Source organism: Rhincodon typus, chromosome 34, assembly GCF_021869965.1.
Source record: "Rhincodon typus isolate 14 chromosome 34, sRhiTyp1.1, whole genome shotgun sequence".
In the NCBI taxonomy this organism is placed as follows: domain Eukaryota; kingdom Metazoa; phylum Chordata; class Chondrichthyes; order Orectolobiformes; family Rhincodontidae; genus Rhincodon; species Rhincodon typus.
Window position 1 is genome coordinate 19,634,654 of NC_063365.1, and position 26,704 is coordinate 19,661,357.

General features: G+C 42.3%; 1 protein-coding gene across 6 annotated transcripts in view; it reads right to left on the reverse strand.

The window, feature by feature from the left end:
* csgalnact2 (chondroitin sulfate N-acetylgalactosaminyltransferase 2) overlaps positions 1–24,614 on the reverse strand; it is a 63,244-nt gene extending 38,630 nt beyond the window's left edge. Inside the window, exons 1-3 of one of the 6 annotated variants that reach the window (XM_048616219.1) lie at positions 24,541–24,614; positions 22,340–22,421; positions 3,959–4,054 (exon numbers count right to left, since the gene is read on the reverse strand). The gene's annotated coding sequence lies outside the window, so the exon portion shown is untranslated. Of the gene's footprint in view, positions 1–3,958; positions 4,055–16,318; positions 16,417–22,339; positions 22,422–24,381; positions 24,502–24,540 lie in introns of those variants that run through there. The other 5 variants (XM_048616220.1, XM_048616221.1, XM_020511947.2 and 2 more) reach the window with 5 other exon arrangements.
* Positions 24,615–26,704: the final 2,090 nt, after the last annotated feature.

The following is a 26,704-nucleotide window of genomic DNA, read 5'->3' on the forward strand; positions in this document are numbered from 1 at the left end:
GTCAACAATAAAACACATGTCTGGGAGTAAATATATGCAAAAGAAGCAACTCCTAGTTAAACAATATAAAAATGCTATGAGTAGATCCTGAATATGTTTCTGTATACCCCCGCCTAGCCCATCCACTCCTCAGCAATTCTTTTACATCTACATGTCAACTATTTTTCTGAAGGCAATGTTAACAGCAAGAGCAGTGCAACCAATTTGAATGACATATGATACAGCTGCAAAGATCATTTTTTTTTATTCTTCTGTATTTTGGATTATGCACTGAAATGAGAAAAGGACTGTTTTAAGGGACTGTGGATGGGATCACTACATATTTTAGAAGCAGGTTCCCACTCATTGTGAATGCTGTTTATGTAGCTGTTTGCTCAAGCATTTGGGGAAGGTTACTGCAGACGAGTTGGAGCAAGGAGGTGGGTTCAGAGGGAGATTTGACTGGCAACAAGTAGCTGATTGGTGTGTGGAATAGTGACCAGTTGTCAATGACAAAGGTCTTCTGCCTGTCAACAACTATATGATTGACTCTGTTGGACAAGCAGCTTGTGGATACGAACAATAAAAGCAAAACCTTCAGATCACCAGAAGGGTAGGTGCTGCATTTTATCTCAAGTAAAATCCACCTAAAGCCTGAAGAATGGCAGGTTATTTTCCTTCCCAAGTTGCTGTAAACTGTGACTTCTAAGCAATAAGTCAGAGACTTTATAAGTTGTGAACTGGTCGCCTTGTGCCTCCTGCAAGCAAATGAAAGTGCCTAGAGAAGAGATACTGAAGAGTGATATGTCTTGGCAAGCCAAAAGAAGCATTTCTTTGAACCCTATGGACAGGGACCAATGAACTGTCTTCCCAGTTCTTCCCTTCTCTGAAAACAGCAATTATTTATATGTCTGTCTGGGTCATTCCATATGTAAGTGTAGAGTTTTAATCAGAGGAGTTACATGTCAACAGTTCATAACTATTTATCTGTAGCTATATTTTACTTATTTGTAATAAATATAAATTCTTGATAAGTATAGAAACCTGATCCATGTTTTCTGTCAACCTGGATCTGAAAAGCCAGGTAAAGTGGGGGAATTTTGCATTCTTTTATAAAACCTTTAACTTTTGTGATGACTTCAGGAATACTGGGCTTCATTTCCAGTGTACTACGCAGTGACCTGTGACACGGCACAGGAAGCCATGCGAACTTACATGCCTATGTTAGGTCCCTGACAAATATTAGACAATTAGTTGTATACATCTTTCATCTCTCTCCCTATAGTCCTGCAAATTATTCCCTTCAAGTATTTTAAACATGGACAAGACTTGAGAACAGCTTCCTTCCCTTAATGAGGACTTAGTGTGTTTAAAAAGATGAGGCATTTTAGATAAATAAATCTTCAATTTGTAATAATTCATCAATTCACCAGTACAAACACCCTTTATGAAGAGGATAGATGGATATTTAGAAGAAGACAATACTCGAGGAAAACCAGGGCAATGGGATTAGTCTTCTTTGCTCTAATGATTGAATGGCAACTTCCTGTGCTTAAACTTCTGTGGTCTTATGTGAGAATTCATAGGTTCAGCAGAAAGAAGTCCACACTACATTTTTTAAATAACAAAGCCATCAATATATAACTACATTGCGGAATTCAACAACTGACCATATAAGAGAGATGGGCAACTTCAATAAGCCTGGCAAAATGTAGTGAAACAATTATTTAAATTTTAAAATAGGAAGCAAATTATTTCATGGCCAACAGACATTTGCTTTGGATACAGTAATAACAACGTTAACTGAATTGGAATCAGGGGGTTGCCGTGCTCCATTAAACTGGGACCAATAGTTAACCACCAGAAACCACAAATTAAATGTAACAACTTGCATTCATATAGCACCTCTAACATGGTAAAACATCCAAAGGTACTTCAAGCAATGTTTGGCATCGAGCCACATCAGGATAAGAACATTAGAACACAGGACTAAGAGTGGAAACAGGCTATTCAGCCCTTCGATCCCGCTCCATCATTTAACATGATCACAGCTGATAGAAATGATGTGACAGAACTGGTGGTCGAGGTGGCAAAGAAAAAGGTTTAAAGTAATGTCTTAAATAAAGGTAGAGAGGTAGGGAGAGAATAAAAGGTCGTGTGGGCTCAAATAATTAAAAAAATTAATTTGGGAGAGTCACACATGTTCTGCATACCATATCCCAATTGTTTACTACTACTGGTTCGTTCAGTATTAATAAATCTTTGTTGTCAAATTTAACTTTTTAGATATATCAATAATTGTTATTTTCTGCCGGAATAGACAGAGTTCCTGTCCATCACGACCCAAGGTACATTGTTTGAAAAGTTGTGAGTACGTGAGATCCTGTGCACATATGGGACAAGAGCCAACTTTCTCCTTCTTGAATATTCTGCAACTGTAGGTGTGACCACCATGATGGAGCAAATCAAATTATAACCAGATTTGGAAGAATGCAGCTACATCAGAGGGTTGTGAGATGCAAGTTACAACATACAGTCACCAATCAAAAGATCAAATTGGCATCAACTCATTAAAAAACACATAAGCAAAAGGAAAGGAGCTATGGAGATAGCAAGAACTGCAGATGCTGCAGTCAGAGTCAACACAGCGTGGAGCTCGAGGAACACAGCAGGTCAGGCAGCATCAGAGGAGTAGGAAAGTTGACATTTCAGGTTGGGACCCTTCATCAGGACTATGAATGTAATGAAACAGTAGTGATGGAAATGGTCTGAAATCAAATTCAACACTGGTACAACCTAAGAGATAGCAAGAACTGTAGATGCTGGAGTCAGAGTTGATACAGTGTGGAGCTGGAGGAACACAGCAGGTCAGGCAGCATCAGAGGAGCAGGACAGTCGAAGTTTTGGGCCCAAAACATCGACTCTCCTGCTCCTCTCATGCGGCCTGACCTGCTATGATCCTCCAGCTCCACACGGTATCGAATAGCACAATCTAACCTGCCAGCAATCACAATCCCGCTTACTCTCATTAACAGGCAGGAGCTATCAAACTGAGCCTCTTACCTCAGATAATAAATGAATTTAAAAGATGAATAATGTTGGAGTTTTGGCAGACTTGGGGCAGAAGTCACTTATTAGAATATGAAACTTAATTCCTGAAAGAACAATCAATGCTCAAGTCTACCCTTTATACTCATGCAGCATTTCTTTCACTTGCTGCCTTGTATAAATGAGTCCACCCCTTTCAACGCACTGTGTGCAATTTTTTTACTGTCATAGTCACGGAGTTTATTACATGTGAAGACGAGTGGGAGGGGGTTCCAGACAAACATTGAGGAAACTGGAATTGTGGACTTCATCATCCCATGAGCACCCTCTGAGCACCTCTATTAATAAAGCATTATGCAAGTGACTAACTTGAACGTGTTTCCCTTATGAGCAGCACAGTTCTAAGACACAAGTTACTGAGCGTAGCTTGTCAATGTCACAAGAGCAGAATATTCAAGAAGGAGAAAGTTGGCTCTTGTCCCATATGTGCACAGGATCTCACGCACTCATAGCTTTTCAAACAATGTACCATGGGTCATGATGGACGGTAACTCTATTCTGGCAGAAAGATAACAATTATTGATATATCTAAAAAGTTAAATTTGACAACAAAGATTTCTTAATACTGAACGACTCAGTAGTAGTAAACAATTGGGATATGGTATGCAGAGCATGTGTGACTCTCCCTAGATAATTTAATTATTTGAGCCCACATATCCTTTTATTTGTCTCATTCCTTTAATCATTACATCTGGCTTCCACCTTTTCCACAGCCTTGCCTCGAGGTCATAACTAATCCTAAAAGAAATATCAAAACTAGGGTTAACAAGAAAAATTTATCGTAACAAAGGCACTCTCCTCATTTTGGCTGAAATGAACAACACAGATGTTACTTTGTTTCTTCAAAAAACACTTTAAGCAAGAAGCTTACCCAAACAGCTACGTCTGCCCGCATGCTTTAAGTCTGTGTTAGTGAGCGCAGTCCTAACACTCTACAGACTTGTGCAGTGCAGTCATACCAAGTCATCTGGAAGGAAAGAAAGCAACCCACATCAGTTCAGCTACAAACGTCTCGTTCAAAGTGGAACAGCCCATGTGTTTGTCATTACTCTAACCCGTTCTGGCACAGACCATCACTGCTTTATTCACTGTGAATTTTACCCTGGGGTGGAACCTGCAGTAACGTCTGTAAAACCACAGAGGTTTTGCTTTTTGTTTGTTCATTGATTGTTTTGGGGTGGGGTGGGGGGGGAAGGAGGATAAAAGGAAACAATGATGACTGCTGCTTTCATGGCAACCCAACTCCTGAGAAAGCAGAAATCAGCTTAAGAGAACCTAATCTTCCTTTTATCTCGGAGTTCCAAGTCCCTCTCATTTTCTTTCTCCCAATTTCTTCTTGAATTATCCCAGCAAGAGAGAAAATAAACATTTGATCTTGGTCTTTGAAACTGCTCGCCATCCAATGGATTGCACAACATCACTCCATAGATGCTAATTGAAGTAGACAGCAGGGAGTCAAAATCTTGCATTTATATAGTGCCTTCACATACACTGAAAAGTTCCAAAGTGTCTTACAAGAGTGTATTTGTCATTAAGCCACACAGGAGGTATTAGGCCAAAAGCCTGGTCAGTGAGCTGGGTTTTACATAAATACAGGGAATTAGAAAAGAGAAGCTCTTCAAATACATAATGTTACTCCTATTACACTTTTATGACACATCAGTTTCAGCTGCACTGTATCAGTATTTATGTTCCACTCCCACTTCCTCTTACCATTCTTCATATAACCACTTCAATATTACCCTCTATTCTTTATCTCCTGCAAGGGTTTATCCAGCTTCCCCTCCACTGATCTATGATAGTTAGCTCACTCACTATGATAGCAAGTTCCAACTTCTCATCAGTCAAGATAATATGAAGCTTATCTTAAATACTCTACTGGAATTATGCAGTGACATTAATTTCTTCTATGTCACAAATAGCCCTCCCTCAAAGTAATGTGACAGAAATATTATTTAGAAAGAAACAGCTGATATCATAAGTTGGTTCCCTGGCAGTAGAGGCTTTTATGACAGTAGAATCCTCTCAAGTGAATCCCAAACTTAAAAACTTTCAGCTGGCTATAATGGTGTCAAACTTCTTCCAATTTCAATGTCCCTCCACTCATCTTTGAGAAGTTTGTGAATTCAAGCCCCCGGGATCTTCATCTCCACTCTCAAATTCAGTCAATGCACTCAAACCATCATTTTCTCAGACCTCAAATCCAAATGAAGCTCTGGGAGTTTTAAGCTTTCCCCAAAATGGATAAAAAGCATTATGTGCAAGACATTCAGGGATAGTTCCACCACTTCAAAACAAAATCCAAGTCGTAGCTTGGGAAACAAATTGAATTTATACAGATGCTTATCGCTATTCCACTCTCAGGGAGATCTCTCAAAGTACTCTGCACGCAAAGGAATTACCTTAAAGTGCATTGACTTTTGCATTGAGCAACATACAACAACAAATGGACTGAATCGCTCAAGAAGGCAGCTTGCCATCACCTTCTCAAGGGCAACTAAGAATGTGTAATAAATGCTGATCCAGCCGGTAATGTCCACATCCCGTGACTGAATGAAAAAAACTTTGTTAGATACCACCACTCTTGTAGTAAACTGTTCCAAAGCACATCAAGAAACGGTTAACAAAGATTTGACATCCAGCCAGATAAGGTGATATTAAGACAGGTGATTGAGAGTTTGGTCAAAGAGAGAGCTTTAAGCGCTAGGACGGGACCATAAGACATTTTATGCATCACAAGATCCTGTAAACATCTTGTAGGCAATCTACTTTTTTAGTGTCCCTTGAAGACAGAATTCTGGCCAGAGATGTAAGAGAACTCTCCATACTTCTTTCAATAGCACACGGAATTTTTAAGGTTCGCCTGAACGACTGGAAGTTTTTTTTAAATTAAAGCCTCTGTGAAGAACTGGGATTCACAAAGTATCCTCTTTCTTTTTTTTCCCCTGTAAATGGAACCACTTGTTTAGACCTTGGATTTTGGCAACAAAGTGCCAGGTTGATGAATGAACACATTCATGCCTGGTGTACTGATCCAAATAGACAACAACTTCATGCACTGATTCTACTGCAGGCTGGTGCCCATATGGAAGGCAAATTTTTGCAAATACCAGAACTGTGAATGGACCAAGAAACATCCCTAACCTTGGTCAGTCTCCCAAACCAATTCAGAGTTCCGGCCACTGACCAGACATGCCAGCGCTGCTCCCTGTAAAATTGTGTCTACCAATGCTGCAGCCGAAATAGTGCTTCCCTCCCAATTCATCACACCTTGTAGTGTGGAAGTCAGCTAGATGAAATATGGAACCACGATTGTGAAAACAGGAAAGAAAATATTGTATGCCAACAGACGTTCAGGGTGGCTGAGAAACTGCATTGAGACCCCTTGTGCTGAACTATAAAGCAAGACCTGAAGCATTTGATCATTTTAGGATAAAAAAGAGGGGGGACCTTCATACTGAGGTTAATGGAAGTCAAACCATGAATACAGAGCAAGGAGGAACATTTAGACCTGCTATCAAAGCAATAACTATTGAGAATGGCTGTCAGACATAAGAACACATGAAAGAGGAGAAGCAGATTATTTAGCTCCTTGAGCCTGCTTCACTACTCAATAGGATCATGGCTGAGCTATTTGTTTTGAATTCCACATTCCCATTTAGCCCCAAAAATCCTTGATCCTCCAGCCTAACACAAATCTATCCACTGCCTTAAAAAAACTCTGCCTTCTTCTTAGCCCTAATTTGAAAACAGTGGTCTTAGTTCTTGACCTACCCACAATAGCAAACACAAGGGCAAGCATGGGGAATGGAGGCAAAAGCTCCGGTGATCGGACAGTGAAGAGGAAAGCCATCAGAGGTTTCTGCGGAAGATTAAGTTAAGTGGTCTCTAACTGTATACTTACCTTCAAAACTTAAGACTTGAGCTTGTTCATTTATTGGTGGTCCCCTGCAGATGAGGATGACTCTCTTCCATACTCAGGGTGAGTCCGTAGGTGGACCAATGCAGCTTCCGCAGGCTCCGTTACACTTGGGGCAGAAGGTGGTCATGGGAAGGGGTGGGTGGGGCGTTGGTGTGGCAGCGCGCTCCTTTCGATGTTTTCATTTGGCTTCCACTTTTTCCAAAGTGCTTGATGCCATTCTGGATGCTCCTCCTCCACTTTGGACTGTCTTGGGCCAGTGATTCCCAGGTGTCTGTGGGAATGCCAAACTTCACCAGTGAGGCCTTGAGGGTATCACTGAGGAGCTTCCCCTATCCACCTGGGGCTTGCTGTTTCAAAACTGGGAGTAGAGCACCTGCTTGGGGAGTCTTGTGTTAGTCATGCAGATGACGTACCCAGCCCATCGTAGCCAATCAAGAGTGGTTGGTGCCTCGATGCTGCGGACATTGGCCTGGTCAAGGATGCTGGTGTTGGGGCATCTTTCTTCCCAGTGGATTGAGCATAAAATTCAAGGCTAACACTTCAATGCAGTTCGAAGGATGTACCGCACTGTTGGAGTAGCCACTTTTCAGATGAGATGTTAAAGCAAGGCCCCATGTGCTCTAAGTGGATGTAGAAGAACCCTTTGCACTATGTCTAAGAGAATATCATAGAATCCCTACAGTGTGGAAACAGGCCCTTCGGCCCAACAAGTCCACACCGACACTTGGAGCATCCCACCCAGACCCATCCCCCTATAATCCACCTAACCTGCACATCTTTGGACTATGGGGCGAAACCGGAACACCCAGAGGAAACCCACGCAGACAGGAGTTCTCCCCAATGTCCTGGTCAATGTTTATCCTTCTATCACACGATAAAAACAGATGACAAGTAACAGTTATTATCGTAATGCTGTTTTTGCGGGTTTGCTGTGGCAAATTTGACTGCTGCATTTCCTACATTACAATTGCAGCACTTCAGAAACACTTCACTAGCCGTGAAACGCGTTGGTGCACCGCAAGGTTGTGATGGACACGAATGAAGTACATGTCCTTCTATTTTTCTTGACAATGGATGAGACAAAAGCAAGGATGCTGTACCAAGTAAAATAATTTCATTCTCTACTTTTCTGATGTGGGAATTAATGAGTCAGTTTCATTAGGTCTTATGTTCTTTGTTCAGAGCACCTGCTGCTTATTTACTTAGGTGGTTAGTATCCTCAGAACAGGGGCTCTCTTGTAGTGCAGTGGTAGTGTTCCTACCCCTGGACCAAGAGACCTGGTTCAAATCCTATCTGCTCCAGAGCTGTGTAATAACATCTCTGAACGGGTTGATTAGAGAAAATAGGTTAACTGACAAAGAAGAATCTTCAGAACAGGTAATCATTGGTTGTAATGTTGGAAGCAGACATGGAGATGACATTAACTGGGTGGGGTAGCTTGGCTCCTCTACCTGCCATCCCAGTTGGATCACATGTGCATACAAAGCGTGCATTTACCCACTCACCCTCCAAAGCTATGTGCAAGCGGTTCCTGCCAGCTCAGTAACCGTGCATTGAAATAAAAATGCTTGAAAGAATTAGCAACACACCCCTATCTATCTATGCACCACTAAACGCAAACCTTTGTGTGTTATGGAAAACTTTCAAATGTGGATATACCAAGAGATTCATAAAGTCAAAGGCTTGTGAGGGTCTGGGCAAACCTCATGGTCCAAGCAGTGTTCTCAAAAATTCTGCATTCTTTCCATTCTGTGTTTGCTAACTTGTATTAATGTTGCAGTGCCTAAATAAGTTTATTCTTCAGCAAGAGCAGTGCTTCCCTTTAAGTAACTCATGTTTGCAAAGTGAGCTCCAGGAAGACGTCCCAGGAGCTGTGTGAGCTCAGGTGACTGGAAGTTAGCCAAGATAGTCATCAAGAGCAGGTCACCGTGGTGAGTTTTGAGACCCATCACTGCAGGAACCCAACACAGATTAAGAATCAGAGACAATGATAGAGACTTTCCCTGCCCTGTCTCACTATCTAAACAACATTTATGTAGTGATTGGAACCAGGTGGATCTTCTTATCTATGAGATCCTTGATTGAGGTTGTTAATCTGGGCCAATCAGGGAACTTGGCTGACAGATATAAACAGGAGATTTAGAATTTCCTCAGTTCAGGGGATGGGCTTCGAGCTGGCTGATCACAGCCAGTGTACTGTGCACACACCTAAATAAATGGTGACTTGGTGACAGGATACCGGTCTCTGTACAGTTATTTCAATTTCCCAGTAAGTTCTTGGAAGTCTGCAGTGAAGGAACCCAGCTGACATCCAAATAGTGGCCATGTGTTATTCCACTTCACGTCTGGGAGATAACACATTAAGTAAAAACTATTTTCCAACAAGTCACTAATGGCTTTTTAAAACAACTCTCCAAAATAGTGCAAATAATTGTGTCCCTTATTTTAACTTATGTTCAGACCTTGGAAAGGGAGCAAGTTGAGCAAAGGATGCAGGGAACCCTCAACTAGACTTCTGCTGTTGCTTAGTAATTTCCATTGGCACACTCTAATCTTTTGCACAGTGGGACAAATATACTTCCTTTGTACATCTTTGAGAAGTTCAAAGATTTGAATGAGACCACCATATCTAAAAAGACTGAACACTGCTGCATTACAAAATCAAAACTACAGCACCTGAAAAGGTGTTTTCACGTTCATGTCAGCATCTGTAGAAAAACAGACTCTCACCTCAGCTGTTTTCTTTTCAGAATCACTGCAGCTAGTCCCAGACATGATGGGCCAAATCTCCTCCTTCTGTATCTTAACAATTCAGCGATCTGTTCTGACTATTACTAAGACTGTTTTGCCAAAGTGAAAGAAATTAACTTTGTGGCTCAAGTGCAAAGCATAGAGACTGAGCAGCAGATGTAGAGACAGCCTCCTACATCACAGTGATTACATCAGCACTGCAGAATCCTAGGACACCTCGTCTCACTTTCAGCCTTGCCATTCGATATTTCTACAGGACTGTAGCCAAAAAAATGCAAAAGCTTTTCCATATCATTCACATTAGCAATGGCGTGCATTTTAATAACAGGATCCTGTGTGTGTGTGTGTGTGTGTGTGTGTGTGAGAGAGAGAGAGAGAGGTGGGGGTTGCATAGACAGAAAGCAGAGACTTCACTAAATAGGAAATGTATATTTAACTCATTTGTGACTGACTGCACGGGCTCAAGTTCAGAGAAGAATTACGGCTCATTATTTTGGCTTTGAAGTTGGGAAATTTCTTCTACACAATCCATTACGGAGACAATAGTTTAGCTTACGCTCAGGCATCGCTTCCCAAACATTTTCCCACTGTGACCCAGTACTGAGGCTTGAAAATGGTCACACCCCTCGGTGAGACCTGGGAATGGGAGTGGCGGGGGCAGGACAGGACGCTTGAGAGAGTGGAAGTGGGAGATGCTGGTGGGGTTTGGAGGATATACGTGACTTGCGAGAGCAGGGGCCTGTCTGTTGGAGCACCAGTGGTAACTCAGTCAGAGCTCCACAGCACCCATTGCTGCCTCACAGCTCATGAGCCCAAAGTTTCATCTTGCAACCCCACCTGTAGTCCCCACCGACATTTTGGGAAGCCATGCTCGAGGGAGCACACATTTTTTTTTCTCCCTGAACCAGTCATAAAGGATTCATCTGGGGCTTGACAGGGTAAATGCTGAGAGGATGTTTCCCCTCATGTGGCAGTCAAGGACCAGAAGGCACAGTCTCAGAATAAAGAGGAGGAAATTTAAGACTGAGCTGAGAAGGAGTTTCTTCTCTCAGAGGGTTGTGGAACTCCTTGTCACACAGAGTTGTGGAGACAACTTCCTTGTGTATTTAAGGCTGAGGTAGATAAATTCTTGATCAGTACGGGCAGGGTTATGGGGAATAGAGAGGACAATGAACGTGAGGAGTGTTGGATCAGCCACGATCCTATTGAATGGCAAAGCAGTCTCAAGAGGCTAAATGGCTTACTCCTGTTCTTATTTCTTATGTTCCTATGGTCACACCTTCCTTATGCAACGCTGAACTCACCTCTCCTCGGCTCAGTTACCCTACCTCCTATACTATCCACGCTTTGAACAGTCCTTATGCTTTAAAGCAAATCTCATCATCAAGAGATAATACAATATCGTCTATTGGAACAGCCTTTCTTCCTTTAAGCAGCTCAGCACTCAACAAGTCTAATACATTGGGCAGCTTCTTTACCCAAAAGTGGTCAATATGTGATGCTTACTACCACATGAGTGGTTGAGATTAGTAGTGGAGTGGCGTTTAAGGGGAAGCTAGATATGCGCGAGAAAGAAAAGTTTAGAAAGACGGGGTGTTGGGTGAAAAAAGCACTGTTTAGGAGCATAAACCAGAAGGATGAAATGGCTTGTTTACAGTCTGTAGGCTCATCAGCTTGAGCCAACAGATATCGTTATTGTACAGCAGATACTATGCAACAGTGGAGTTGTCCTCTTTCTCTTCCTGTCTCTACTGTAGAATCAAATCACTTTTGTTTTCTGCTTTAATTCTCTTGTACCCAGGCTGCAAGGAGTGGCATTCCACTTTAGATTTCAGCAAAAAGGGAGCAGGGCTTCTGGGCAGCTCATCCTGTGTCTTTTTCCCACGTATTAGTTAAGTTAGATCATATGGGATTCAGGGAGAGTTTGCCAATTGGATATAAAATTGGCTTGATGGTTGGAGACAAAGGGTCGCGGTGGAGGGATGTTTTTCAGACTGAAAACCAGACTGTGACCAGCAGTGTTCCACAGGGATTTTTGCTGGGTCCATTGCTGTTCATCATTTAGATAAACAACCTGGATGAGAATTTAGGAGGCAAATCTAGTCAGTTTGCGGATGACACCAAAATCAGTGGTACAGTCAACAGTGAAAAAGGTTAGCTAAAATTACAAACATATCTTGATTAATTAGGCCAAAGGGCTGAGGCGTGCCTGTTGGAGTTTAATTTGGATAAATGCGAGGTACTGAATTTTGGTAAAACAAACAAGGGCAGGACTTACACAGTTTATGGTGCGGCCCTGGGTAGTATTGTCGAACAGAAAGACGTAGGGATTCAGCTACTTGGCTCTTTGAAAGCTGCATCACAGGTAGACAGGATAGTTAAGAAGGCATTTAGCACATCTGCCTTAATTGCTCAGATCACTGGGTATAGAAGTTGGGATGTCATGTTGAGGTTGTACAGGACATTAGTGAGGCCACCTTTGGAGTACTGTGTACAGTTCTGGTCACCCTGCTATAGGAAAGATATTATTAAACTGGAGAGGGTTCAGAAAAGATTTCCAAGATGTTGCCAGGGCTGGAGGATTTGAGTTATAAGGTGAGGCTGGATAGGCTGGGACTTTACTCACTAGAGTGTAGGAGGTTGGAAGATGACCTTATAGGGATTTATAAAATCATGAGGGGCATAAATAAAATGAATAGCAAAGGTCTTTTCCCTAGGGTGGGGGAGTTCAAAACTAGGGGGAATATTTTTAAGGTGAGAGGAGAAAGATTTAAAAAGGACCTGAGGGGCCTCACAAAGAGGGTGTTCGTACGTGGAATGAACAGCCAGAGGAAGTGGACGATACAGGCGCAGTTATAACATCAAAAGACATTTGGAAAAGTACATGAATAGGAAAGGTTTGAGGGATATGGGCCAAAATGGGGCTTGTTTAGTTTGGGAAACTTAGTCAGCATGGACAAGTTGGACTGAAGGGTCTGCTTCCATGCTGTATGACTTGATGACTCAATATAATCAGGCTGTACAATGTGCAAATAAACCCCCAGTGACACACCCAGATGGTCAGCTGCATCATACAGAGAGTGAGAGCCCAACACAAAAACTTTACTCAACTAAAGCTGATTGCAAACTACATTGGAATGGTATAAAACAAGGGACATCTATCTAACCCCCCTCACACACTTTCAAACCTCCCCACATGCCCTTACCCTACCCAGTGAAATACACAGCACTCCACAGCCTTGCAAGGGGCTGTTCTCTAGTCCCAGAGAAACACACTTTACAGACAGAGTCATGGAAAACTCATTCTGACAAACATCAATCAGCAAATAATTTAACAGCTGTTCATGCAGGGTCTGGAGAACACACAATTTTAATTTCACAGTTTTAAAGTTTGCTGTGTGGGGTTGTTAGATATAATTTGTTCCTAAAACCCTTGAAAGAAGCAATCAGTTTTGTTGCGTACCTCAGTCACTTCTACTCCAAACAAAAATGTTCCATCAGATTTTCCTTTCCTATGACTTTGAACAACATTGTACTGAAAAGCAAATACGCTGGGTTAGAGACAGAACCTGCCAACTCGATAAACATCGCCCGAGCATGTTTGCACACTCCAGGTTCCAGGTTTGTTTTACTATCTTCAGAGTTTGCCTTTGAAGCGGCAAGATGCTGGCCTTTTATAGTCGAGGGAGCAGATGGTAGAAATCCGTCAGTAAATTCCATGAACACCAAGCCCCTTCCCAAAATCCACGTCCATGACCAAGATTTTAATCGTCCCATCTCAAAATCTCCTTCATTATCTCTGCTGTCATTCTTGCTTGGTTGGAACATTGCAAGAAGAAATAGGCCATTCAGTCTGTTGAGTCTGATTCACCATTCAATTAGATCACGGCTGATTATAGAATCCTAGAATCCCTACAGTGTGGAAGCAGGTCATTTAGCCCATCGCATCCACACCAACCTTGTGAAGAGCATCCCATCGAAACCCACCTCCCTGCCCTATCTCTGTAACCTTGCATTTCCCATAACTAATCCACCTAGCCTACACAGCAATGGACACTATGGGCAATTCAGCATGGCCAATCCACCTCACCTGCACATCTTCAGACTACGGGAGGAAACCAGAGCACCCGGAGGAAACCCACATAGACAGAGGGAGAATGTGCAAACTCCACACAGAAAGTCACCTGAGGCTGGAACTAAACCCAGGTCCGTGGTCCTGTGAGGCAGCAGTGCTAACCACTGAGCCACCATGCCACCTTACACTACTCATTTGCACTATCTCCTTGGTATCATTAATCTCCAAAAAGCTATTGATTTCTGTCACATTGAACGATTGCCCCAAGAAGCACCTTAGGATGTTTTCATACATTAAAGGATCTACATAAATCTTGCTTATTTGGATACATAAATACATATTTAAACTATGGTCCTCATCACCGGTCTGTCATTCATGCTCAACTTTCCTTTCACCAGTTTGCAACTACATCCTTCTGTCTTGAATTTGTGACTTAACTTAAACTAATGCTCAGGATTAAGTTTTCCTACTGCAATGAGTATCTCCTTTATCTCTACCTACTCATGTAGCTTCTTTCAAGGCTAGTGCAGCCAAGGTTTTTTGAACTACAGCTCAGTCCTTGGATGTCGTAAGCGACAGGTATGCTTCAACATTGCTTTAGAATCAGAACATCCTTATAAACAGCATAAAGTTGCTTCGTTAAAGCTTATGGTTGAATGTTACAAGCACTAAAACATTAAAAGTGTCGTCACTTCAAAAGTAATAACAATTGATCATCCTGATTGACATCAACAGAGGTCCTGGCACTGAAAACACCTGAAATTCAACATTGAGAAACAGATTTTTTTTTTTTAAAAGCACAAAGGGATGCAAACTCACACAGATAATTTTCAGAATATGAAATCTTCCCAAGCAGGGAAAAGAAATCACCATCTGTCAAGGTCAACTCTGCTCTCAAACAGATAGCTATGGTATAAACATACTCAGCAATAATCCATTTCACATAAATTCTGCACATAAATCGTGGTGTAGTGAAAATGGTTTACCCATAGTTCTTAAAGTCACTTGAATAATTTATTGACACATGAAACTTATTGTGCTAGCAAGTGCTGTAACTCTGCTGGCTTCTTAATGGAGTACAAGAGAGATGTGCAGCGTAATGTTCAAATTGTTCACTTCCAAATTGCAGCAAACTATTAAAACACAATGAGATACTCAGAAGGAAGATTCAAAGATGTACTAGGGTAAAGGTGAAGGCCAGTGGACATATAAACAGGACTAGGCCTTTTAGTTTTTCAGGTCTATTCCACTATAACTAAGATTAAAGCTGAAGATCTGCAGCCACAATGATCTTCCTTTGTTTCATAATCCTTAATGATGGCTCCTTTACCAAAATATATCCATTAAGGCCAATTCTGATGTTTGCAGTTGACGTAGCTTCAATAGCCATTTGAGGGAAGAGAATTCCTTTATGTAAAGTCCTTCCCACCCCATGACCTAATTTTAGTTTATAGACTCTTGCCAGAGAAAGAAATTTCTCTTTGTTAACAATGTTTGCAAATGTGACATCCTTGATCTGAGCCTTGAGCCAGAAGCCCCCTCCTGCAGCAAGGCATCCACCTCCATAACACTGATTGTGCCTCAGCTCTTCTGCTCTTCCTCTTCCATACATTTGTTACCTCCAAACTCAATATTCCATAATCCTAGCACAACATGGATGAGGCAGTGAGTGCAGTGTATGGATTCTAGTGTATGTAAGATGCTTGGCTGATCAAGTTTCGATAAGCATGTACGAGTTGAGCTGAAGGGCCTGTTTCTGCGCTGTATGACTCTATAACTGGGATCTCAATCACTTAAACATGTAACTCTGTGCATCTGGCAACGCAAACATTGCTGCTCAGTAATGAATGGATCAAGGATTGACAGCTACAATGTCTTTTTCTTCAGTTCCCTACTTGAAGGCAGTCCTGACAGGACCTCCACCATGGCTAGAGTAAGGAGGCTGGTCACTAATCCATTCCAGCCAGAGTTCAAGACATCACAGTATGGAGCTGGAGGAACACAGGAGGCCAGGCAGCATCAGAAAAGCTGACGTTTCGGGTCGGGACCCGTCTTCAGAAATTTCTGAAGCCCATTTCTGAAGAAGGGACCTGATCCGAAACGTCAACTTTCCTGCTCCCCTGATGCTGCCTGGCCTGCTGTGTTCCTCCAGCTCCATAGTGTGTTGTCTCTTGACTCCAGCAGCTGCAGTTCTTGCTATCTCTCAGCCAGAGTTCAAGTCCCTTTCCAGGACTCAATGGTCAAGGAAGGTGCGCAGTAATGAGTCCAAACTGGTTGAGCATTAATCTGCTCAAGCTGTAGGAACTGGAGAAGATCCGTGTGATGGAATGTAAGAAGAATCTCTAGCCTTGGCTCTGACATGGATATGGGAATAAAAAAACCTGCACGTTGCCACAGCAACTCAGACTCCTTGAGGACCTGGTGGAGATCAGACTGGTGACCCAACAACTAACAACAGCATTATTCCCAAAAGTCCACTCACCGGCCACTCTGGTCTCTGGGGAAAGTACCGGGCGGGGTACGAATGGGATGGGGAGGAGGGGCGGGAGCAGCTGCCACAGCAGCAACGAAACCGGACGGGGGAACATTTGAGCGGTGGACCGGAAGTCTGGGTGGCGGAAGTGAGCGGGGGAAGGTTTAACGCGGGATACGCGGTTGTCACTTAGCAACCGGCAACTCCAGTGTGTGCAGCCGAGAGGAGGACATTGTGGATGTTGTACAAAATCTATCCGGGAAAAAAGGAACGTGGATTTCTATAGCGCCTTCAGGGAAGTTCCTAAGTGTACTATAAACAATGAAATATCTTTAAGGGTTGTAGGAAATGCAGCAGCTAATTTGTGCACAGCAAGCCCCCACAGACAGCAGAGTGACATTGGAACAAAAACAGAAGTTGCTGGAAAAGCTCAGCAGGTCTGGCAGCGTCTGTGAAGAAAAAATCCGAGTTAACGTTTCGGGTCCGGTGACCCTTCCTCAGAATGACATTGGCCTTTTTTGAGGGAGTGTTGATTCAGGTGTATATATTTGGCCAGGATACAGAATTGTTCTGAAGAAGGGTCATTGGACCTGAAACATTAAGACCATAAGATATAGGAGCAGAATTAGGGCATTTGGTCCATTGAGTCTGCTCTGCCATTCAATCATGCTGATATGTTTCTTAACTCCATTCTCCTGCCTTCTCCCCATAATCTTTGATCCCCTTACTAATCAAGAACCTATCTCTCTCATAAATACATTCAATAACTTGGCCTCCACAGCCCTCTGCTGCAATGAGTTCCACAGATTCACCATTCTCTAGCTGAAGAAATTCCTCCTCACCTCAGTTCATCCCTTCACTCAGGTCATCCCTTCACTCTGAGGCTCTGCCCTTGGATCCTAGTCTCTCCAACTGTTAGATACATCTTCTCCAAATCCACTTTATCCAGGCCTGTCAGTATTCTGTAAGTTTCAGTGAGATTCCCCTCATCATTCTAAACTCTGTCAAGTACAGATCCAGAGTCTTCAACCACTCCTCATATAACAAGCCCTCCATCCCTGGGATCATTCTTGTAAACCTCCTCTGGACCACCTCCAAGGTCAGCACATCCTTAGATGCAGGGCCCAAAACTGCTCACAATATTCCAAATGCATTCTGATTAATGCCTAATACATCCTCACCTTATACACCTTATTCTCTCTCCACAGATGCTGTCAGACCTGCTGTGTTTCTCCAGCAATTTCTGTTTTTATTTCAGAATTGTTACAGTGCGGGAAGAGATTTGGCCCATTGTGTCTGCACTGTCTCTCTGATGAACAAACGTGGAACAACAGACATTGTGGATACTTATCTTGCTCTCCTTCAATTTAAATCTACATTTGAAAGGCAGCACTTGTGAAAGTGTAGTCCTCCCTCACTTGTGCTATCATGCCCTGCTACTGTAATCTACTATTGCCAAAGCATGATTAACATTTTGTAACAATCAAAATTAGGGGCTTCCACAGTAGCTCTTTTGGTAGGTTTACAGAATGTTCACCTTCTGCGTTGTGGTACCTGTTTTGTCCTTTTAGTTTGTGTCTTCTATCTGAATTTTCTGTTTCATTAATGCATCAAGATAGTGTTCTTCTGCCTGCTATTTTAACAAGTAGTAGCCAAATTATTTTACACATATTAGAAGACATCACCGTCAAAATGGCAGACTAATTTCTTTTTACTATGCAATGTAGTTTTTAACATGACGGAAACGTAACATGAAGGCCTCAGTGAGTGTTTTGACAGATTCTGGACCCGGTGGACAACAGAATTATGTTCCTTTCCGAGAACTAACTTTTAACACTCAGCACAATGCCAGTTGCCACCAATGACTGGAGTTTTGTAGTCACAATGTATTCTGTTTAGACCTTGTGCTTAAGCACTTCATTTATCAGTACTGACATGTTTGTACTTTGGAGCTGTTTACTGTTACACTACAAGGATGACATGGGAGAACTTGAACAAGTCTTGACTGGATGCGTGTGCCAAAGGTCCTTGATGTCAATTCAAGCACAAGGGCATAGAACATGAATATGACAGCCCTTGAAAAAATATCAGTTTTTAAAACATGCAGTTTGTTTCTAATCATTTGGCATAACTTACAGAACTCTGGATTTCTGAAGATTAATTTTACAAAGAAGATTTTGAGTAATACACAGCATCATTAACTGAATCAAGAGATATATTGCCTTTGTTTCTGAAAAGCTACTACAGTCATCAAGGTCATTCACTGGCACTGGACAGCTTTGTGACTTAACCTACCATCAATCACTCAAACAATTTTTTTATGAGAGAGGATCCCAGACTATCACAAAAGTCTTGTTAAACCCGTTATTTCTATTGATTTCATGTCAGATGAGATATAAAACAGGCTGCTACCTCATTCTGTCATAAGACCATGGCAATTGGAACAGGAGTGGCTGTTTGGCCCCTCAGTTTGGAGGATCATTGAATCCCTACAGTGTGGAAGCAGGCCATTCAGCCCGTTAATTCCTCACTATAGAGATTCTATAATTCAACAAACTCAGTATCCTGTTCCCACTTTTGCCTCATACCTCTTGAACAAATGTCAGTTTTGAAAAGATGCAACTTGTTCCTATTAATGTGGCACAGCTTACAGGCAGTAGATTTCTGCAGATAAACTTTATAAAGCAGAATTTGAGCAATCTCCCCACTAACCCCATTTCCCTGTGGCTTTTCCTTTTTTTAAAGAGTTGCCATACACCATTTTAAGTTACATGTTGCAATTCCATAATCATAACTGGAGGCCATGGTCATGATCGGGAGAGATGGTCCATGTCATCGTAATATCACTGAACAATCATCCAGAAGCCCAGGCCCATGCCGTAAAGACATGGGTCTAATCCACCATGGTGAAATTTAAATTCAATTAATAAATTTTGAATTGAAGGGTACTCCCAGTGATTATGATGTTATCATCAATTGTGATAAAAACCCGTGTGGTTCACTTGTGTCCTGTAAGGAGGTAAATCTGCCATCTTTACCCAGTATGGTCTACATGTGACTCCAGACCCATAGCAATGTGGTTGACACATAACTCCCCTCTGCAATGGCTCTAGCAAGCCTCTCAGTTCAAGGGCAATTAGGGATAGACAACAAATGCTGGATTTGCCATATCACATGAAAGAATAGCGAAAGAGATGGATGAAGTTCCCACTGGACACATATGGAAAATTCTCAATACTACTGACCACAGCTGTATGTGTCCTGTTGTTTTCTGAACTTTTCATTTGCTACATTTAGAGGTGACTAAGTTGCAGTTTTAAAAAAAGTGTAAGGTTGAGCTTGAGCTGTTCACTTGAAATCACTTCCTTCAAAACAATCAACGCGAGATCAAGTGGTCCAAGGCAACAATGTCAATGCAGCTACAGCTTTGAAAGTAGCTAGCAAACAGGTAGCAGCAACAACAGAAAAGAAGGAAATGTCTCTCCATACCAACTCAGTACAGAACCAAATGATACTGTATTGTTTTAATAACATTTGCAAAAAGCTATTTTCTTAGCCACCACCACTAGCCCACTGTTGGTCTAGTTTTAGACTTGGCAGTAGGTGGCAGTTTTACTTAAGGGACCCGATTTCTCATGAAGATTGTTTCAGAATCTGGCAGGGTGTACTGGGAAAGCTTTTCTCATGCAACATTGGCAGTTTGTTTCTATTTTCTCCTCCTTTCGCAGACAGCTTCAGCCTAATCCAGTGGTTACTTCAGTTAAATACCAACTGGATTCTGGTACCTCAAAGACACTTGTAAGTATTTGTACCTGCCACGTGGAAGACAGTAAAGCTGTCTGCTTTTGTATCACACTTTTTACGCAGACAACAGTCCAAATAAGCTTCACAAAGGTGAATGGTCACAAAGAAGGATCCATTTTTATTTCATATTCATTCTTGGAATTCTTTGACAAAATTCTTTGACAAGGTGCCACACAGGAAGCTGCTAAATAAGATAAGAGCCGTAATGTTAGGGGCAAGGTAATGGCATGGAAAAGGATTAGCTGACTGGCAGAAGGCAGAGAGTGAGGATAAAGAGGTCTTTTTTAGAATGGCAGTCAGGGATGAGTACAGTTCCACAGGGGTTATTGTTGGGACTACAACTATTCATGTTATACATTAACAAGCTAGATGAAGGAACTGAGGGCATTGTTGAGTGCAGATGACACAAAGATAGGTGGAGGGACAATGCTGAGGAGGCTGAAGGCTGCAGAAGGACTTGGATAGGGTAGGAAAGTGGCCCAGGAAGTGGCAGATGGAATACAATGTGGGAAAGCATGAGGTTATGCATTTTGGTAGGAAGAATAGAGGCATAGACTATTTTTGAAATGGGGAAAGGCTTCGGAAATCTAAAGCATAAGGTGACTTGGGAGTCCTAGTTCAGGATTCTCCTAAGGCTAACATGCAGGTTCATTTGGCCGTTAGGAAGGCAAATGCAATGTTAGCATTCACTTTGAGAGGGCTAGAATACAAGAGGAGGAATGTACTGCTGAGACTGTATAAGGCTCTGGTCAGATCATAATTGGAATATTGTGAGCAGTTTGTGTCTTGTATCTGAGGAGGAATGTGCTGACCTTGGAGGGTGTCCACAGAAGGTTTACAAGAATGATCCCAGGGATGAAAGGCTTGTCATATGAGGAGCAGTTGAGGACTCTGGGTCTGTACTTGACGGCGATTAAAAGGATGGGGGCGAATCTCATTGAAATACTGAGACACCTGGATAGAATGGACATCAAGATGTTTCCACCAGTAGGAGAGACTAGGACCCAATGGCACAGACTCAGAGTGAAGGGACAACACTTTCGAACTGAGATAAGGAGGAATTTCTTCAGCCAGTTAATATATGGAATTCTTTACCTCAGAAGGCTGTGGAGGCCAAGCCACAGTGAATTTAAACAGAGAAAGATAGTTTCTTGATTAATAAGGGGACCAAAGGTAACAGCAAGAAGGCAAAAGAATACAGTTAAAAAACATATTAGCCATGATTGATTGGTGGAACAGATTTGATGGGCCAAATGGCCTAATTCTGCTCAGAGATAGTAGGAACTGCAGATGCTGGAGAATCCGAGACAACAAGGGTTAGGGTCTGCACCTTGTTGTCTCTAATTCTGCTCATATGTCTTATGGTCCCTTATGGAACGTGAGTGCTGCAAACAAACATTTGTTGCCTTTGCAAAAGTAGTAACAGGGCTTGTTCATGAGCAGTCCATGTGGTAAGTCTGATTGCGCAGTGTATCAGATAAAAGAAAGATGGTGACGTGGTGATAATTTCATTGGACTAGTAATCCAGTGACCCAGATGAATGCTTTGAGGACAGGCGTTCTAATGCCACCACGGAGGCTGAAATGGTCCTATGTAATGGTGCTATGGAGAAAACGATTGGTCATCATAAGAATCCATCTGGTTCAAAGTGTCCTTTGAAAATAAATTCTGTCATCCTCACTTGGTCCAGCCTGTGTGTGACTCCAGATTCACAATAATGTGGTTGAGTCCTAACCTCTGAAACGGCTAAGCAAGCCACTCAGTTCAAGGGTAATTAGGAATGGGCAACTAATGCTGGCCTTGCCAATGACACCCAGATCTCAGGAAAAAAAATAAAGAAAATTAATACAGCTTGGAGGGTCCTGGCCTTCTCTCAGAATCAGGGCATGTAGGAGTAATGCTCCCTCTCCATTACGGTGAGTTCCTGGTCATCAGGTGCAGGGTGCTCCTTCTGTTGCTCTACATGGTGCAGATCTGGTCCGTGCCCTATTGTGGCAGTCTTGTTCCATTTTGTCTGGAGATCTAAAATGGGACGCCATGTATAAACCTTTCTATAAAGGGGGTAAAAATGTACCCAGTAGACACCCTATACCCTAGGTTTGACAACATCAAATGTTACCATGTCTTTTTCCCAATGAGATGGTGGAACCTGTTGGATGGTTCACTGAGCAGAATGTCAAAGTCATTTGGCAGAATATTTCATTGCCAGAGCTTTCAAAACCATACCTTGGTTAGTGGTAAGAAGGGCCCTCCGTGTCATGTCTTTCCTCCTCACCAGGAATCTCTCATAATGCTACTCTTGAGGTGGCTGTAATGTGGAAGAGACAAATGCTCATATTTTTTGTTACTCATTCAAGGGATGTGGGCTTCACTAATGGTGGCATTCCCATGTATCTGCTAGGTGGTAGTGGTCATGGGCTTTGAAGATGATATCTAAGGAGCCTTGGTGAATTTCTGTGGTGCATCTTATAGGATGTACACGCACTGCTGCAACTGAACATTAGTGGTGGAGCGAGTGACTATTTGTGGATGTGGTGCCAATCATGCTGGCTGCTTTACACTCCTTCTGGAATGAATCTTTGCAATCTGGAAACAGATGCAGTGGCTTTTGTTGAGGTTTTGCTGAGCAGTAGGACTCTGTGGTGTATGGGCGATTTCCAGGGACATGCAGCAAGACAAACATAATTGCTGCTGAGGACCATCCACTCAGCTGTAGACATTCTTCGGTCTGTCTGAAACTTGCTGATCTTCCATGCGAAGAGCTGGTGACTGTCGCATGTATTGACTATATTGACTGGCACATTCTAAGGTCCAGGACTATGTGCTGGAGAGGCACACTATAATTTGGGCCAGACTCTGCAGAGTCTCAATGGGGAAGGGCCACTGTCTAATACACTCCCGCCATAGTGTAGTAATGAGTTGAAATATGCGTAAAACCCCTAAGGCTATATGTCACGCATTGTGTATTGTAAATATAACTTGTGATTGTAAATGCAGGGAAGGACTGTAGAGTGCCGTACACTGTACAGAATCGAGAATAGTTGAACTGTTTTTGCTCATTACTTCATGACAAATTTGCACAGTTATGTTAAATACCTTTATAAATTTATACTTTTCAAGATCTATCCATGTCACTTCAAAATATCAGTCATGCCTGACACTTTCACAACATTACCAAACTGGTTTATCCATTTACAGAGAAAATTCTAACAGAGGCAAGCCACTACAAGTTATAACTGGTTAATTACAGTAAAACAATAGTTTTGAGCCAGATTACAGAAAGATTTGCAATTCCTCTTACGAAACAGTAAAACATCTCATAATTTGTGTGGTTCCACTGTGAATGGGAATAGCGACTCACAACTCATTCAGACTTTTGTTTCTGTCTCACAGCCATATCACTCTGCTTCTTGAAGTATGAAATTGTTTGTTATTTGATCTCTATTACCTTCCATACTACCTCAGATCTTCTCTTTTGTTCTTCCTGCTCTCTCCTTCCTTCCACTCGTGTAAGAATCTGTCCCAAAGTGCTTTACAGCCAATGGAGTGTTTTTGAAATGTAGTGACATTTATAATACAGGAAAGATGACTGGCAATTTGTACACACTAAGTTGCCATAAACACAAAAGAGGTAAATTACCAGGTAATCTCTTTAGTGATGTTAATTTAGCAATAATTATTATCCAGTGCTCTGAGGAGAACTTGCATCACTTCTTCAAATAATGCTGCGGGACTTTTGTATCGAGCAGTAGACTGATTATGTCTCAGTGGTAGCATTCTCAGTCTCAAGGTGGTGGACACGTATCCATTATGGAAATTTGATCATGAATTCTGGGCTGACAGTTCGATACAGTGCTGAGGAAGTGCTGCATTGTCAAATGAAACATGATACCAAGGCTCTGTCTATCCTCTCAGATGGGAAAGCGCAGTTATCACCAGTATCCAAGCCAATCCCTTGTGGAAAATCACCAAAACGAAATGATTATCTGGTCATTATTATTGTTTGTGGGAGCTTGCTGTGCACAAGTGGGCTGTGATATTGACCACTTGGTGACTAAAGAATTCCATTGGTTGTAAAGTGCTTTGAGATATTGTGATATAAGTTGTATAAAAACAAATGTCTTGTAAAGCACAGCATTTGCCCTTTCACCCAAAAGCATCATTTTAGGATTATTTGGCACTGACCATCTTTCATTCATTGTTAATAACGCCAACAATCACACACAATTTTCATATATCCCTAGCTTAAACTTTAACACAGCCATTACCTCCAGTGCTGTTTCCACTTGACTCCTTGGTTGCTGAACTAAGACAACAAGTTTTGAGTAATAACCAGCCACTGAGAGTTTTGGACCACAGTCAGACAACTGCACTCGTGGGACATCCAACAGAACATAGACATGAAATGGAAAGTAGAGAGCAAGTACCTGGATGCAAGCAGGCACAGAGAGTGAACCAGGATTGCGGTTTGTTTGCAGTAATGCCAACAGGAAAAGTGTGCAGTCAGCCTGTCAGTGAAGCACTGACTGCTATAAGCACTTCCTGTGTTGCAATTGGACCTGTTGTTAAAGCTGCACAGTCCCTCGGGCCAAAAAACATTCCATAACGTCAAATAGCTTTCAGAATCTCACTGCCCCCTTGGCACATGTTTCATAACAAAAAAAGTTGGGAGAAGGTTGCATCATTCAATCACAGAAATAAGCATTGCAACTGGAAATAATTAAATAATACTGTGTTGATATAATTAACATTGTACAACAGGACAAAAGGAATGCAGTCACAGTCATTATGTCAGCAAATGTGGCAGCTATTCCACCTCAGCAGCATCATACAAGTAGGAGTGGGATGACCCAGTTATTCTTGTTGATGGTGTTCTTGATTGTTTTGAGGGATGTGGGCAGTACTGCCAAGGCCAGCATTTGATACCCATCCCTAATTACCCTTGAACTGAATGCCTTGCTAGGCCATTACAGACAGCAGTTGAGTGTCAATCATGTCCCTGTAGATCTTGAGTCATACATAGGCCAGACCGGATAAGGATGGGCAGATTTCTTTTGATAAAGGGCATTAAGAATAGAATAGAATCCCTACAGTGTGGAAACAGGCCCTTCGATCCAACAAGTTCACACCGACTCTCAGACCATCCCACCCAGACCCACCCCACTATAACCCACCTAATCTACACATCCCTGAATACTATGGGGCAATTTTTAGCATGGCCAATCCACCTAGCCTGCACATCTTTGGACTGTGGGAGGAAACCGGAGCACCCAGAGGAAACCCACACAGACACGGGGAGAATGTGTAAACTCCACACAGACAGTCGCCCGAGACTGGAATTGAACGCGGGTTCCTGGCGCTGTGAGGCAGCGGTGCCAACCACTGAGTGAATTAGTGAATCAGCTGGGTTCTTCCAGCAGTTAGCAATTGTTATATGGCTATCATTAATGACACCAGCAGCTGTTATGGTGGGATTTGAACTCACGTCTCAGAACATTAACCTCAGCCTCTGGATTGCTAGTCCAATGACATTACCATTACGCTGCCGGCACCACCCCAGTGTAAAAGTGAAAGGGAAGACCACCCACCTGGAGAGTTCAGGGATCTTCTTTGAGTAATAAAAAGATATCCACACCTGTCTACATCAATGCAGGCCATGTGATCCTGGAGTGAGGAACCGAATCCATACTGCCTTCTGACTGAGAGGTGAGGCTGGTGGACTCCAGACTGGATGTAGACTGGGATCCAAATCACTGTGTCCTACACAGCAATCAATGTCCTCTACATGGTCCCTGACCTCAGCCAGACTAGGAATTAGTTTTCCACGGATTTTGAGAGTTCTGGCTGATGTACCTGATTCTTCAATCCAAGTAAATTTTTGACAAGTAAATAGTTGAAGAGCTATTTGTGTCTAATCATATCTACAAGCAAAGAGCTCAGACCCAGCCTTTGATCACTGGTTTAATCGCACCAATAGCTTGCACTGCCACTGGCTAGAAACATAGCTATTTCAGGACACTCTGGTTATTTCCAACGGATTCTTGAGAACTCTCTCCCTTTAAACTACCTGCATTATTCTTTTGACTTCAACAACTTTTGTTATAATGATTCTTCTTGGTATGCTTTTAACATTAGAATTCTGTCACAGAATTCTGTCTCCTATTCCCCTGACTCTCTCAGTCAACAAGTCTGGATACTTTCCTCTTAGTGCTGGGACTCTGCAGTTGAGTCTTGCAGTCAGTCTCCTTCTGCCTGACCCTGCTGTCTAGATACTTCAGTTTTGGACCCACACTCTGCATTTAGTGGTTTTGTTCCTGATGTCTCTGTTGTATATGTTCTATCTCAGAGTTATGCAAAGAAGACTCTAGTTTCTCCACGGGTAACAAGTTTTATTCTTAAATGTTTAAAATGTCTATTCTGTGCTCACAGCTCAGGCCTTCAGCTCCTTCTACATCTTAGTTTGCTTTACTCTGACTCTACGCCCAGATTTAACCAATCAAGCACAGTGAACAGCAGTAGTGGACAGATTCACATAATCAAAGACAGAGAAATTGAACCCTATTGACTGGGTTCATAATCTCCTATCATTAC